Genomic DNA, 13,231 nt, shown 5'->3' with positions numbered 1-13,231 from the left:
ACTGTGTTACCCAGGATGGTCTCGATCTCCTGACCTCGTGATCCGCCCGTCTCCGCCTCCCAAAGTGCTGGGATTACAGGCTTGAGCCACCGCGCCCGGCCAAAATACTGCTTTAAAAGTTATGTGGGCCCAGCACTTTCGGAGGCCGAGACCGGCGGATCACGAGGTCAGCAGATCGAGACCATCCTGGCTAACACGGTGAAACCCCGTCTCTACTAAAAAATACAAAAAACTAGCCGGGCGAGGTGGCGGGCGCCTGTAGTCCCAGTTACTTGGGAGGTTGAGGCGTGAGAATGGCGTGAACCCGGGAGGTGGAGCTTGCAGTGAGCCGAGATCCGGCCACTGCACTCCAGCCCGGGCGACAGAGCGAGACTCCGTCTCAACAACAACAACAACAACAACAACAACAACAACAACAACAACAACAAAAAGTTATGTGGGGCAGAAGTTCATAGATCTTTTCTAAAACAGTCGCTTCACCCACTAAAGAAGCATTTACATTCCAGACTTGGACGACGTCTTCTCGGTCCCGAACACTAACACTAACTCCTATTACTTCGTCATCTGCTGCAGCACATTCTGTGAACTGTTTCTCGATGGTTGCTAACAGCAACTCTTTCCAAACTGTGGACGTGCTGTCCTTGGGGACTTTCGTCTTCCATACGCCGCCCTTTGCGTTACTCTCCTCTTCCCAAAGTGGTCGCCTCTCTCCTCTCATTAAATGGTAACTGCATCTCAAAGGCAGGCTAGTCACAGGAGGGATATTATTGTATACACTCCAGAATATCTGTACTGTCTGTACTGTGTAGATTTTCTTCAGATTTCATGCGCACTCAGCTGCTGTGGGACCAGGGAGGGATCTGTGGAGCCAGAAGGTCCAGGGCGAGTGCAGCGGGACCGCGCCCGGTTTGGGGTGCAGTGCGGACAGCTGCTGCAGGCCGAGAGGCGGCTGGGGGCAGCGGCCGTCTTTTTTTTTTTTTTTTTTAAGACAGAGTCTCACTCTGTTGCCTAGGCTGGAGTGCAATGGTGTAATCTCGGCTCACTGCAACCTCTGCCTCCTGAGTTCAAGTGATTCTCCTGCCTCAGCCTCCCAAGTAGCTGAGATTACAGGCGCCTGACACCGTGCCCGGCTAATTTTTGTATTTTTAGTAGAGACAGTGTTTCACCATATTGGTCAAGCTGTTCTCGAACTCCTGACCTTGTGATCTGCCTGTCTCGCCTTCCAAAGTACTGGGATTACAGGCATGAGCCACTGCACCCGGCCAAAATAACAGTTTTAAATGCACATAATTATAAAGCAAAACAATTGTATTGAAATAGCTATCAGAATAGTTAAAATATTTGTGATATTATATTGCATGTACTTATTTTTTTTTTAATTTTTTTAATTTTTGAGACAGAGTCTTGCTTTGTTGCTCATACTAAAGTGCAGTGGTGTGATCTTGGCCCACTGCAACCTCTGCCTCCCGCATTCAAGCGATTCTTGTGCCTTAGCCTCCTGAGTAGCTGGGCTTACAGGGATTTGCCACCACGCCCGGGTAATTTTTGCATTTTTAGTAGAGACGAGGTTTTGCCATGTTGGCCAGGCTGGGCTTGAACTCCTGGCTTCAAGTGGTCCTCCCGCCTCGGCCTCCCAAATTGCTGGGATTATAGGCATAAATCATCATGCCTGGCCTGTGATGCATATATTTATTGACGGTTATAATTATTCCCTTTCTTCCTCTACCATTTTGAATAATGTGATTTGTTGGTAGTAAAGTTTACAATTTAATGTATAGATTATAGGATATCAAGATGGGATTGTGACTAAACCAGAGAAGAAGTGAACATCACCCAAGTTCCCTGCAGTGGGAGATGGAAGCAGTAACTGCTGGGGCTTTGGATGTCCCTGTCTGAGCAAAGAATAGGAGTGTTTCTTGTTTGATCGAGGTACGTTTGCATTACTGTGGGTGGTAACATGTTGTGGTTGTCTCATGGAAGTTTAAGAAGGGAATGCAGGTTGGAAATGGAAGTTGAGTGATGAAGAGTGAGTGGACTGCGGCAAGGTCCGAAGACCGACCCCACTCAGCCCCTCTCCAAACCTCTTTCTTTCCATCATGACTTCTTGAACTTTAGAGCCTGGATGGCTAGAGAGGACATTTCCAGACTCTCATGCAGCTGGGATTTCCACATGTCACCTGGCTTCTGCCAGGAAAATGCAAGCAAACCAGAAAGGGAAGGTACTGGGAGGAAGTGGCCACACAGCTCTTCTGGCTGCATCGTGGTGGAAGCATTTCGGTTCTTCTGAGGCGGCTGCAGCAGAGGCCCTAGTTCCAGATCAACTCCTGGCTTCCGGGTGCTAAGCAGGTGTCAGCAGCTTCGTGACTTGGAGCCTCCTGTACTGCAACATGGGTAGCGAGGGTCTTGAGTCAGCAGCGGTGGCAGAAGCTCTCCAGCTAGGCTCATTTTACAGTGAGATTCAGGGGATATTCCTGGAAGTTCAGCCTAGAGTTGGCCTCTTAACCCTTCCAACGTGTCTGAAACCAACCCGATCACCCTCGTCAACCCATTCTGGTTAGGCCTGCTGGGCAGACACTGTTGTCTGCAGTGGAACCCTGAGCAATCACTGTATTTTATTTTTGTTTCTCCCTCACCCCCTCTTTTTCTGCCTTTTATTACATTGACACTTTTCCTTCTACTCATTTGAAAATTATTCCTTTTCTTTTTCTTTCTTTAATGGTTAGCCATAATTATTATTTGTATTTATGTTAATTTCCCCTGTCAATTTCTGAAGTTTATCGACATACATAATTTCCTTCTCAACAAGACAGCACCTTAGCATATTCTCACTTCCTCTGGCCACTGCCACTCTACTACCAAATAGGTTTTCTGTGGTGCTCCCAGGGAAAGGGCTGAGGAGGGAGGGAGGGAGGGAGGCAGCAACCTTGCTGGTTGTGATATTGTCAAGAACTGGAAGTGTATCATTCCTAACTCATACTTTTACCTCTTTAAAACATTGTGCTGGTCAGGCATGGTGGCTCATGCCTATAATCCTAGCACTCTGGGAGGCCAAGGCAGGAGAATCACTTGAGTGCAAGAGTTCAAGACTGGCCTGGACAACACAGGGAGACCCTGTCTCTACAAAAAATTTAAAAACTAGGTGGTGTGGTAGTGTGCACCTGAAGTCCCAGCTACTCAGGAGGCTGAGGCAGGAGGATGGCTTGAACCTGAGAGGCCGAGGCTGCAGTGAGCCTTGATTGTGTCACTGCACTCCAGCCTAGGTGACAGAGTGAGACCTTGTCTCAAAAAATAAGTAAATAAATAAATAAAAGTGTGCTGAAGAACAACATATCTCCATAGGTGTCATGTAAGAATATTAGCAAACTGGAAAGCCAAGCTTATTTAATGGGGCTTGGTTCAGTTACTTTTCCAAAGACCTTGGAATCAAATTTCTACTGTCTTTTCTGTGCATACATTCAACAATTCAACACATATTTATTGAGTAACTACTCTGTGCCAAACACTGTTGTATGCTTTTAGGATGCATCAGTCATCAAAGCAGGCAAACATTCCTGCCATCAAACTTACCATCTTTTATTATTTTTTTTTATTTTTGAGAAGGAGTCTCACTCTGTCACCCAGGCTGGAGTGTAGTGGCGAGATCTTAGCTCACTGCAGCCTCCACCTCCTGGGTTCAAGCTATTCTCCTGCCTCAGCCTCCCAAGTAACTGGGATTACAGGCACATGCCACTACCCCTGGCTAATTTTTGTATTTTTGTAGAGATGGGGTTTCACCATGTTGGCCAGGCTGGTCTTGAACTCCTGACCTCAAGTGATCCACCTGCCTCGGCCTCCCAAAGTGCTGGGATTACAGGCGTGAGCTACCGCACCCGGCCAAGCTTACTTTCTAACAGGGGAGAAAGGTCATAAAAATGAGCATAATAAATACGTACGTTATAGGGTGTGTAAGGAGGTGATAAGTTCCATGGGGGCAGGGTTGGGGGAGAGGTAATGCTGGGGGAGAGGAGCAGATCATGGTATTCAGTCAAGTAGTCAGTGTGGGCCTCATTGAGAAGAAAACACTTGAAGCAGGTGAAGGGGTGAGCCGAGCAGATATCTAGGGAAGGGTGTTCACAGCAGAGGGGACAGCCACAGCAAGGGCCTTACATCCTGGAGCAAGCCTGGTGCATTTTATCTTATTTTAAATATGCTATTGAGAAGCACTCTCTCTTTTTCTGTCTGGAATCCAGGACCTCAAATTTCTGCTTCTTGCCGGGCGCAGTGACTCACGCCTATAATCCCAGCACTTTGGGAGGCCAAGGCAGGTAGATCATTTGAGGTGAGGAGGTCAAGGCCAGCCTGGCCAACATGGTGAAACCCCGTCTCTACTAAAAATACAAAAATTAGCTGGGTGTGGTGGTGTGCGCCTGTAATCCCAGCTACTCGGGAGGCTGAGACAGGAGAATTGCTTGAACCTGAGAGGCAGAGGTTGCAGTAAGCCGAAATTGCACCACTGCATTCCAGCCTGGGCGACAGAGCAAGCTTCTGTCTCCAAAAAAGAAAAAAAAAAAAAAAAAATCTGTTTTTCAAAACTATACAAGCAAGTATATATTACATATTATACACCGGTTACTAGGCTTAATTAAACACCAAGCAAATGTCGGCCATTACATTTTAAAGTATGTTTCTAGCACTAATGGGCTAGATACTGTCCATTGGCACCTGACCTTCATTCTGACCCCTCCTATGGTCTGACCTCTATTGCAGAGGCTAAATGACTATCAACTACCTTTTCTGGACTCCCTTGCTGCTAGGATCTGGAAGAGATGTAGTTCTTGCCAATGAGACTCACTCACATGATATATGGAAGCTTCACATGAGGCTGAGGCTATCTCCTTTGATAATGATAGCTGGTAAGCTGCTGCTGCTGCTGCTTTTCTTTTCTTTCTTTTTTTTTTGAAGACGCGAGTCCTCGCTCTGTCGCCGGGCTGAGTGCAGTGGCCTGCATCCAGCTCACTGCCCCAAGCTCCGCCCCCGGTCTACGCCATTCTCCTGCTCAGCCTCCAAGGTAGCTGGGACTACAGGCACCCGTCACCCTCGCCCAGCTAGTTTTTGTATTTTGTAGTTAGAGGACGGGGTTTCACCGTGTAGCCAGGATGGTCTCGACTCCTGACCTTCAGGATCCTCCCGGGGTCTCGCGCCTTCCCAAGTGCATGCGATTACAGCTTGACCCACTGCGGCCGCGCCACTTTTTTTTTTTTTTTTTTAAGAGATGGTGGCTCTTGCTCTGTCATCCAGGCTTGGAGTGCAGTGGTGCAACACGGGGCTCACGGCAGCCTCAGAAGCCTGGCTTGAGTCATTCCTTCCACCTCAGCCCCAGAGTAGCTGAGCCTCCAGAGTAGCTGGGATTACAGCATGTGCCACTACGCCTGGTTATTTTTTTCTTTTTCTTTTTTTAATAGGCTGCATCTATGTTACCTAAGCTGGTCTCGAACTCCTGGCTTCAAGACATCCTTTGGCTTCTGCCTCCCAAAGTGCTAGGACTACAGGTGTGAGCCACCATGCCCAGCCTCTTTTCTTTATAAATTATCCAGTCTGTGATATTTTGTTATAGCAATACAAAACAGACTTAAGACAACTTCTTTTAAATTTCTGAATCAGAAAAAATAGAGAATATCCTCAAATAGCAAGCAAACTGTTCACAAATAATAACTTTAGTAGATGCTTTTCTATGAGAATGAGGATTTCCTTTTTTTTTTTTTGAGACGGAGTCTCGCTGTCACCCAGGCTGGAGTACAGTGGCCGATCTCAGCTCACTGTAAGCTCCGCCTCCCGGGTTCACGCCATTCTCCTGCCTCAGCCTCCCGAGCAGCTGGGACTATAGGCGCCGGCCACCACGCCCAGCTAGTTTTGTATTTTTTAGTAGAGACGGGGTTTCACCATGTTAGCCAGGATGGTCTCGATCTCCTGACCTCGTGATCTGCCCGTCTCGGCCTCCCAAAGTGCTGGGATTACAGGCTTGAGCCACCACGCCCGGCCGAGAATGAGGATTTCCGTGATACCAGCCATTTATACAAAACACAGGCATCAAATGGATGCTTGAAGTGGCAATAACATTGAAGTAGCCTCTGTGACCTCCAACTCCAAATAAAAAAAAAAAGCACTCAGCCTCATTATTCTCAACGACTGACTTTAGAATAAATAAGTTTATAAAATTTAACCAAAAAGACATGTGCATTAATAACATATTGCTCTTTTCTGTTTTATATATTGAGATTACCTATAATTTTAATTTTATTTGAATACGTTGTTTTTTTTTTTTTTTGAGATGGAGTTTCAAGCCCAGGCTGGAGTGCAGTGGCATGATCTCAGCTCACCGCAACCTCTGCCACCTAGGTTCAAGTGATTCTCCTGCCTCAGCCTCCCGAGTAGCTGCGATTACAGGCATGCGCCACCAGGCCTGAATGATTTTGCATTTTTAATAGAGACAGAGTTTCTCTATGTTGGTCAGGCTGGTCTCAAACTCCTGACCTCAGGAGATCTGCCCGCCTAGGCTTCCCAAAGTGCTGGGATTACAGGCGTGAGCCACCACACCCGGTCATGAAAAAAGTTTTCATTGTTAAAGCACATGGGGCCGGGCACAGAGGCTCACACCTATAATCCCAGCATTTTGGGAGGCCAAGGTGGATGAATCACTTGAGGTCAGGAGTTCAAGACCAGCTGGACCAACATGGTGAAAACCCGTCTCTACTAAGTACAAAAATTTAGCTGGGCATGGTGGTGTATGCTTGTAATCCCAGCTACTTGGGAGGCTGAGGCAAGAGAATTGCTTGAAAACGGGAGGCGGAGGTTACAGTGAGCCGAGATTGTGCCATTGCACTCCAGCCTGGGGAATAAGATGAAACTCTGTCTCATAAAAAAGCACATGGGGACCAGTGGACTGGCTGCACGACTGCATGGTCTTGGACATTACCTAACTTCCCTCTGAGCCTTATTTTTCTCATCTGCAAAGTGGGGGTGACCTCACAGCACCTCTTTTGCAGGGTTGTTGTGAAGGTTACAGGAGATCAAGCATGTGGGGTGCTTAGCATAAGGGTTAACTACTATTATTGTTTTTGGTGGTGATGATGATATTATGATAATTATGAACTTTGGGATTTTGGGTACCTGCTTGACTAAGCCATGTCTTCCTGTCCCATCCACTTCTTCCTAGCCCCAGGGCCCAGCCCCCCTGCTTCAAACATCCCCCAGACTCAAAGCTTCTAAGTTAGTCCCTCCCCTTCTCAGAGTCCAGGCACAGAGGAGTAGGGCAGAGCTGGTAATGGAGGGAGAATGGGGGTTGGGGGGGTCACTGACAATTTCTTCTGGAACTCTCTGCAGTGTGGCCTGCCCTGGGCATCATCAAGCACTTGCAGATTTATTGTTAAAATGGCTCATGGGAGTCTAAAGGTATGAACTCCAACCTTGAGAGTCTATGGGATCCTATTCCCTCCCAGGGGTCCCTGGAGGGAGTAAAATCCGGCCTCTGGAGGAGGCCACAGGGAAGCAGAAGATAAAGGTGCACCCCCTGTGGTTACTCTGTGTGCACTTCAGACCAACTTGAGCCAGGAGTTGTCTCTTCTGTGCCCCTCCCCTCATAGGCCATGGCTACAAGGAGGAGACAGGAGAGACAGAGGAGGAGGATTCTGTCTGCCTGGGGAGGGGGCAGCAGGAAAAGCCCCAGAGAGGAGGTGCAATTGCAGCTGGATCCTGAAGGATGACTAGTTCCCCAGGAGTTGAGTAGGGAAGGGCATGGTAAGACGAGGGAACAGCTTGAACAATGGCTCAAGGCGCTGCCCACCCTATTTCCCCATAGATATTAATGATGGAATCTTTAAAATGTCAAAGGTATGTGGTCTTGTTCTGGGGCCTGCAGAGGAGGATGCTGGGGAGAGTCCCAGGCTATGACAAGTTCCAGGGAAAAGACATCTCAAGTGATTGCCTGAACTGGGAAGCTATGAGAGGGGGAACAACAGAGTCTCATACAAGTGCCCACCATGTGCCCATGAGCTGGGCACTGTGACACATCTGCCACCTCGCAGCCACCTTGCAAGGTAGGTGTGCTGCTCATTGCATAGATGAAGAAACCAAGGTTCTGAGAGGTGAAATCTCTTGCACATGTTCCCTCAGAAAGCAAGAGAGTGGCAAGATTTGACTCTAGATTCTGTGACCCTAACTACTAATAAGGTAGAGCACAGAAGGTTCAACAGTGTATTAGTCCATTTGCACGCTGCTGATAAAGACATACCCAAGACTGGGTAATTTATAAAGAAAAAGAGGTTTAATGAACTCACAGTTCCACGTGGCTGGGGAGACCTCACAATCATGGCAGAAGGTGAAAGGCATGTCTTACATGGCAGCAGGCAAGAGAGAGAATAAGAACCAAGTGAAAGGGGTTTCCCCTTGTAAAACCATCAGCTCTCAGGAGACGTATTCACTACCATGAGAACAGTACGGGGGGAACCATCCCCATGATTCAATAATCCCCAACCGGGTCCCTCCTACAACACGTGGGAATTACGGGAGCTACAATTCAAGATAAGATTTGGTTGGGGACGCAGCCAAACCATATCAACCAGAAAATATATCTTTATTTGGGGTCTCCTTTAGGGACCCCAAAACATAAGACAAAAATAGGCAGCTGCACTTTCCTCCTAAGCATGAGCAACTCAGTAGAAACTGGGCCACTCCTGGGTGCCTGTAGTCCCAGCTATTCGGGAGGCTGAGGCAGGAGAATGGCGAACCTGGGAGGCGAGCTTGCAGTGACCTGAGATGGCACCACTGCACTCCAGCCTGGGCTACAGAGCGAGACTCCCTCTCAGAAAAAAAAAAAAAAAGAAAGAAAGAAAGAAACTGGGCCACTCCTGGAGCAATCCCTTTATTATTATTATTATTATTTTTTGAGACAGAGTCTCACTCTGTCCCCCAACCTGGAGTGCAGTGGAACAATCTTGGCTCATGGCAACCTCCGCCTCCTGGGTTCAAGCAATTCTCCTGCCTCAGCCTCCCAAGTAGCTGGGATTACAGTCATGCACTACCACACCTGGCTAATTTTTGTATTTTTAACAGAGACGGGGTTTCATCGTGTTGGCCAGGCTGGTCTCGAACTCCTGACCTCAGGTGATTCCCCCGCCTCGGCCTCCCAAAGTGCTGGGATTACAGGCATGAGCCACTGTGCCAGGCCAAGCCCTTGTCCTTTAAAGACAGGGGCTTCCTACTCCGTGTGGGGTGAGGTTGTAGGGCATGGGTTGGGGATGTGTGCAGAGAGTCCCTTTGCCACACCAGCTGTGGGGACAGGCAGGCAGGCCACGCCTTTGTAGGGCCCAGGACATGACATGCCCTCTTTTCCCAGCCTCCATGCTCAGGGACTTGCTGGGGGGGGAGAACAGTGAGTGGGAGAGAGGAACTTTAAGAGGACCCCTGGGTAGGGGCTCATCCCAGGGTGAGGAACAGCGATCTGTTAGGGGCCCCTCCTGCCAGCAAGGATTCAAAGATGGGTGTCTACACGGACCAGGTTCTGCCCGCAATGAAGCCCATCCATGGATGAGAATCTCCCCTGGAATAGAGGATGAGGAGATTGAAAAGGGCCCAGGGGGTGTCAATGAAAGGACCAAGACCCGTACACAGCAGGCCTGCTGTGCCCTTGCCTCTCTGAGAGAAAGGCCTGGTCCCTCTTCCCTTCTTCTACCCACTCCCGCCCAGCTGAGCGGTCCCGGGTTACTTCCTCCCCATTGGTCTTTGTAAACCACATTCCACCCAGATAGGGTGGGTGCGCCCCCTACTGGACCCCGGGGCCGCTCAGGGATGGAGGGTGTGAGCTGCGGAAAGGAGATAGGCTTTTTGCCAGGTGTTGGCTTTGAGACCGTGCAGACTGCGGAGACAGGGCTCCCTCATCTGGACCCCTGTTCCCTCCCCCAGTCTTCTTCCCTCTACGTTCCACACCCCATTTCTTTCAAATGTCCCTGCACAAGCTGTGGCTCCCAAACCATCACTATCCAGATCACTTCTCCAGATCCGCAGGCGCTGAAAGCCTTGCTGCCTCAGGGCCCTTGCGGTTGCTGTTCCTGGAGCCAGGGAGGCTCTTCCCTGAAACACTTTCTTCAGGGCTCACGTCAAATGTCAGCTCCTCAGGAGGCCTTCTCTGACCACCCAGGCTGGGTCAGGGCCCCCATAGGTTGTTCTTTGGGCACTCGGGTTTTTCCTTTAAGGCCAAGTCGTGACTTCAATTACAAATGAAGGAGGTGACAAGTAATTCAGAGTCAGTCTCCCCAGAGAGGCCTCTCCAACTTCATAAACGTAAACTGGATCTTGAAGGATGAGTCGTTTGGCAGGAGTTGAGCAGAGAAGAGCACGCCAAGAAGAGGGAGCAGCTTGAACGATGGCTCAGAGGTTCTGTCAACTCTCTTTCCCTATAACTATGAATGAGAAAATACCCTATAGATAAGATTGTCAAAGGTATGTGGTCTTGTTCCAGGACTCGTGAAGGAGGACGCTGGGAAGAACATCTTAGGGATTACAGGGACTAGCACAGGGGTTCCACTTTAGGTAGGAAGAATGAAGAAGGCCTTTCGGCCTGAGGAGGTGACAGTCACATGCCCCACTGTGCCTGCAGCTTCTCCCATGATACCTGCCTTTTCTAGTGTTTAATAGACCATATGCTGGAACAGGGACGAGAGAATGACTAAAGATGGTTCCCTTGACCTCAATCTCCCTCCAGCCTCCACCTCTTTTAGCTGCTCACAGTGAAATCCCCTCTCTCTGTCTCTGTTTCCTGTTTCCTTTCCTTTCTTTAATGTGCTCCTGCTAAGGCTTTGATCCCCAGCAAGATGCTAAGATGGCTGTTGCTAAGATCTGACACCATCATTTGCAACTTTGAAGATTATCTGATGTGTTAACTCCTTGTTTCTTACTGTCTTTTCACTTTCTTTCTCTTCCTTTCTTTCTTCCTTCCTTCCTTCTTTCCTTCCTCCTTCCCCTCTCCTCCCCTCACCCCTCCCCTTCCCTTCCCTTTTCTTCCCTTACCTTCTCTTCTCCTCCTCCCCTTCCCTCCCTTCCCCTCCTCTCCTTGCTTTCTTCCTTTCTTTCTTTGATAGGGTCTTGTTCTGTTGCCCAGACTGGAGTGCAGTGGCAAGATCATAGCTCAAAGTTACTTCAAACTCCTGGGCTCAAGCATCTTCCAGCCTCAGCCTCCTGATGTTTTCTTTACTGGGCTGCTAGGATGCCATGTTCTCCTGGTTTTCCTCCTACTTCTCTGCCTTCTCCATCCTTGCCTACCTTCTTTTCTACTCATCTACCAAACAGGGCAGCATCTCATAGCTCAGTCTTAAGGTCTCTTGGCTTCCGTCTACATTTGCTCCTTCTCTCCGAGGTGATCTAATCCACAGTTATAACTTGAGATGTCATTTTAGAATAATCATTCCCATACCTGTGTGCCTTGCTCTTGGAAGCTCTTGCATGGATCCAACTGTCCACTTGACCTCTGCACTTGGATGTCTAATTAGCCTCTCAATGCAGGAAGGTCTAAAGCAACTTCTGTTTCTCTTCTCACTCAACCCTGAACCTGTTCCCACCCCACCCCAGTCTATGCTTCAGGCTAAAGTCACCCAGTTACTTGGGCTAGAAGTTGAGAAGTGCCCCTGAATGCCTTGTTTCCCTCACCCCCACATTCGATCTATCTCCATGCCCTGGCTCTACCTTCAAAACCTGTTTTGACCCATCAGTCAACGAGTGGATAAAGAAAATGTTTTATATATACATATATATATATGAAAATGTGATATATACATATATATGAAAATGTGATATATATATCTGATGTGTGATATATCTATATCACACACCATGGAATACTACTCAGCCATAAAAAGGAATGAAATAATGGCATTTGCAGCAACGTGGATGGAGTCGGAGACCCATTATTCTAAGTGAATAACTAAAGAATGGAAAACCAAACATCTTACGTTCTCACTTCAAAGTGGGAGCTAAGCTATGAGGACACAAAGGCATGATGCAATGGGGACTTGGGGGGAAGGGTGGGAGGGGGTGAGGAATAAAAGATTACACATTAGGTACAGTGTGCACTGCTCGGATGATGGGTGCACCAAAATCTCAGAAATCACCACTAAAGAACTTATTCATGTAACCAAACATCACCTGTTTCCCCAAAACTATTGAAATAAACAACAATAAAAAACAAACCTGTTTTGAATCCGCCCACTTGTCACCATCTTCAATGTTAGAACCCTGGTCCAAGATACCATCATTTTTCACCTGGACCCTCTCAGGGGCTTGCTGACTGGTTCTCCTGCTTTCTCTCCTACTGTTTTTTCCACTATGGCATCCTCCTCCCACTCCTATCCTTTAAAGAGTGGCCTGAGTGCACTTTTCAAAACATAAATATCCCAGACGTATTCCGACACCTAGACTGGAACCCCAAACCTTCATCATAGCCTGGCCCCACCCACCTCCATGGTCCCATCCCCTGCCAGTTTCCCACCGTCCACCAACCACATCTAGTCCCAAGGAGGTTTTAGACATATCAAGGTGAGTCTCATTATAGGATCTTTGCACAAGCTGCTGTCACTACCTGGATGTCTCTTCCCTGGTGTCTTCAAATAATACCACCTTCAAGAGGCCCTCCTTGACTGCACACCCCATCATTCATGACTGTTCCACTACCTGGCTCAATTTTCTTCAAGCACTTATTGCTGTCTGGTAACATTAATTATGGGCTTACTATCTGTTTGTAACGATAGATGAATGTCTATCTTATATCCTGCTTTGTCTGGGCAGCTAGATCTGTGTCTGGCACACAATAGAGGTTCAAAAAACATACACAGAAAGAAGGGAGAGAGGAAACCCCCGAAGTGTAGTTTAGGGCAATCTCTGGGGCTCCATAAGAGACCAAAAAGCCCATACTATAGGTGCCAATCTTGGTTCCTTGATCTTAAATGACTCCTGATGGGAGTGATGATTCACTATCTGAAATTCTTCTCTCCTCCCTACTCTTTTCTTCTTCATACTTAAGAGTAGTCAGACTAATGTCTACCCAAGGCAACTGTTAACCTTCCAAACCCACAGCCACTATAGATAGATTTAGGGTGACCTCACAGAATTCTCCAGTATCTATCATTTTATGCTTGAGTAACTACAGAGGTAAACAGAGTTCTAAAAATGAAGAAACTTGGCTCTAAATGATATAGTGACAAGAATA

The 13,231-nt window shown here is 47.9% G+C and overlaps 1 pseudogene; it reads right to left on the bottom strand.

Annotated features, from left to right (window-relative positions):
* Positions 1 to 2,259, bottom strand: part of LOC108515253 (eukaryotic translation initiation factor 4E type 3 pseudogene) — a 3,938-nt pseudogene extending 1,679 nt beyond the window's left edge.
* Positions 2,260 to 13,231: the final 10,972 nt, after the last annotated feature.

Source organism: Rhinopithecus bieti, unplaced genomic scaffold (assembly GCF_001698545.2).
Source record: "Rhinopithecus bieti isolate Rb0 unplaced genomic scaffold, ASM169854v2 scaffold_33652, whole genome shotgun sequence".
NCBI lineage: Eukaryota > Metazoa > Chordata > Mammalia > Primates > Cercopithecidae > Rhinopithecus > Rhinopithecus bieti.
This window is presented reverse-complemented; position numbering and strand designations above follow the sequence as displayed.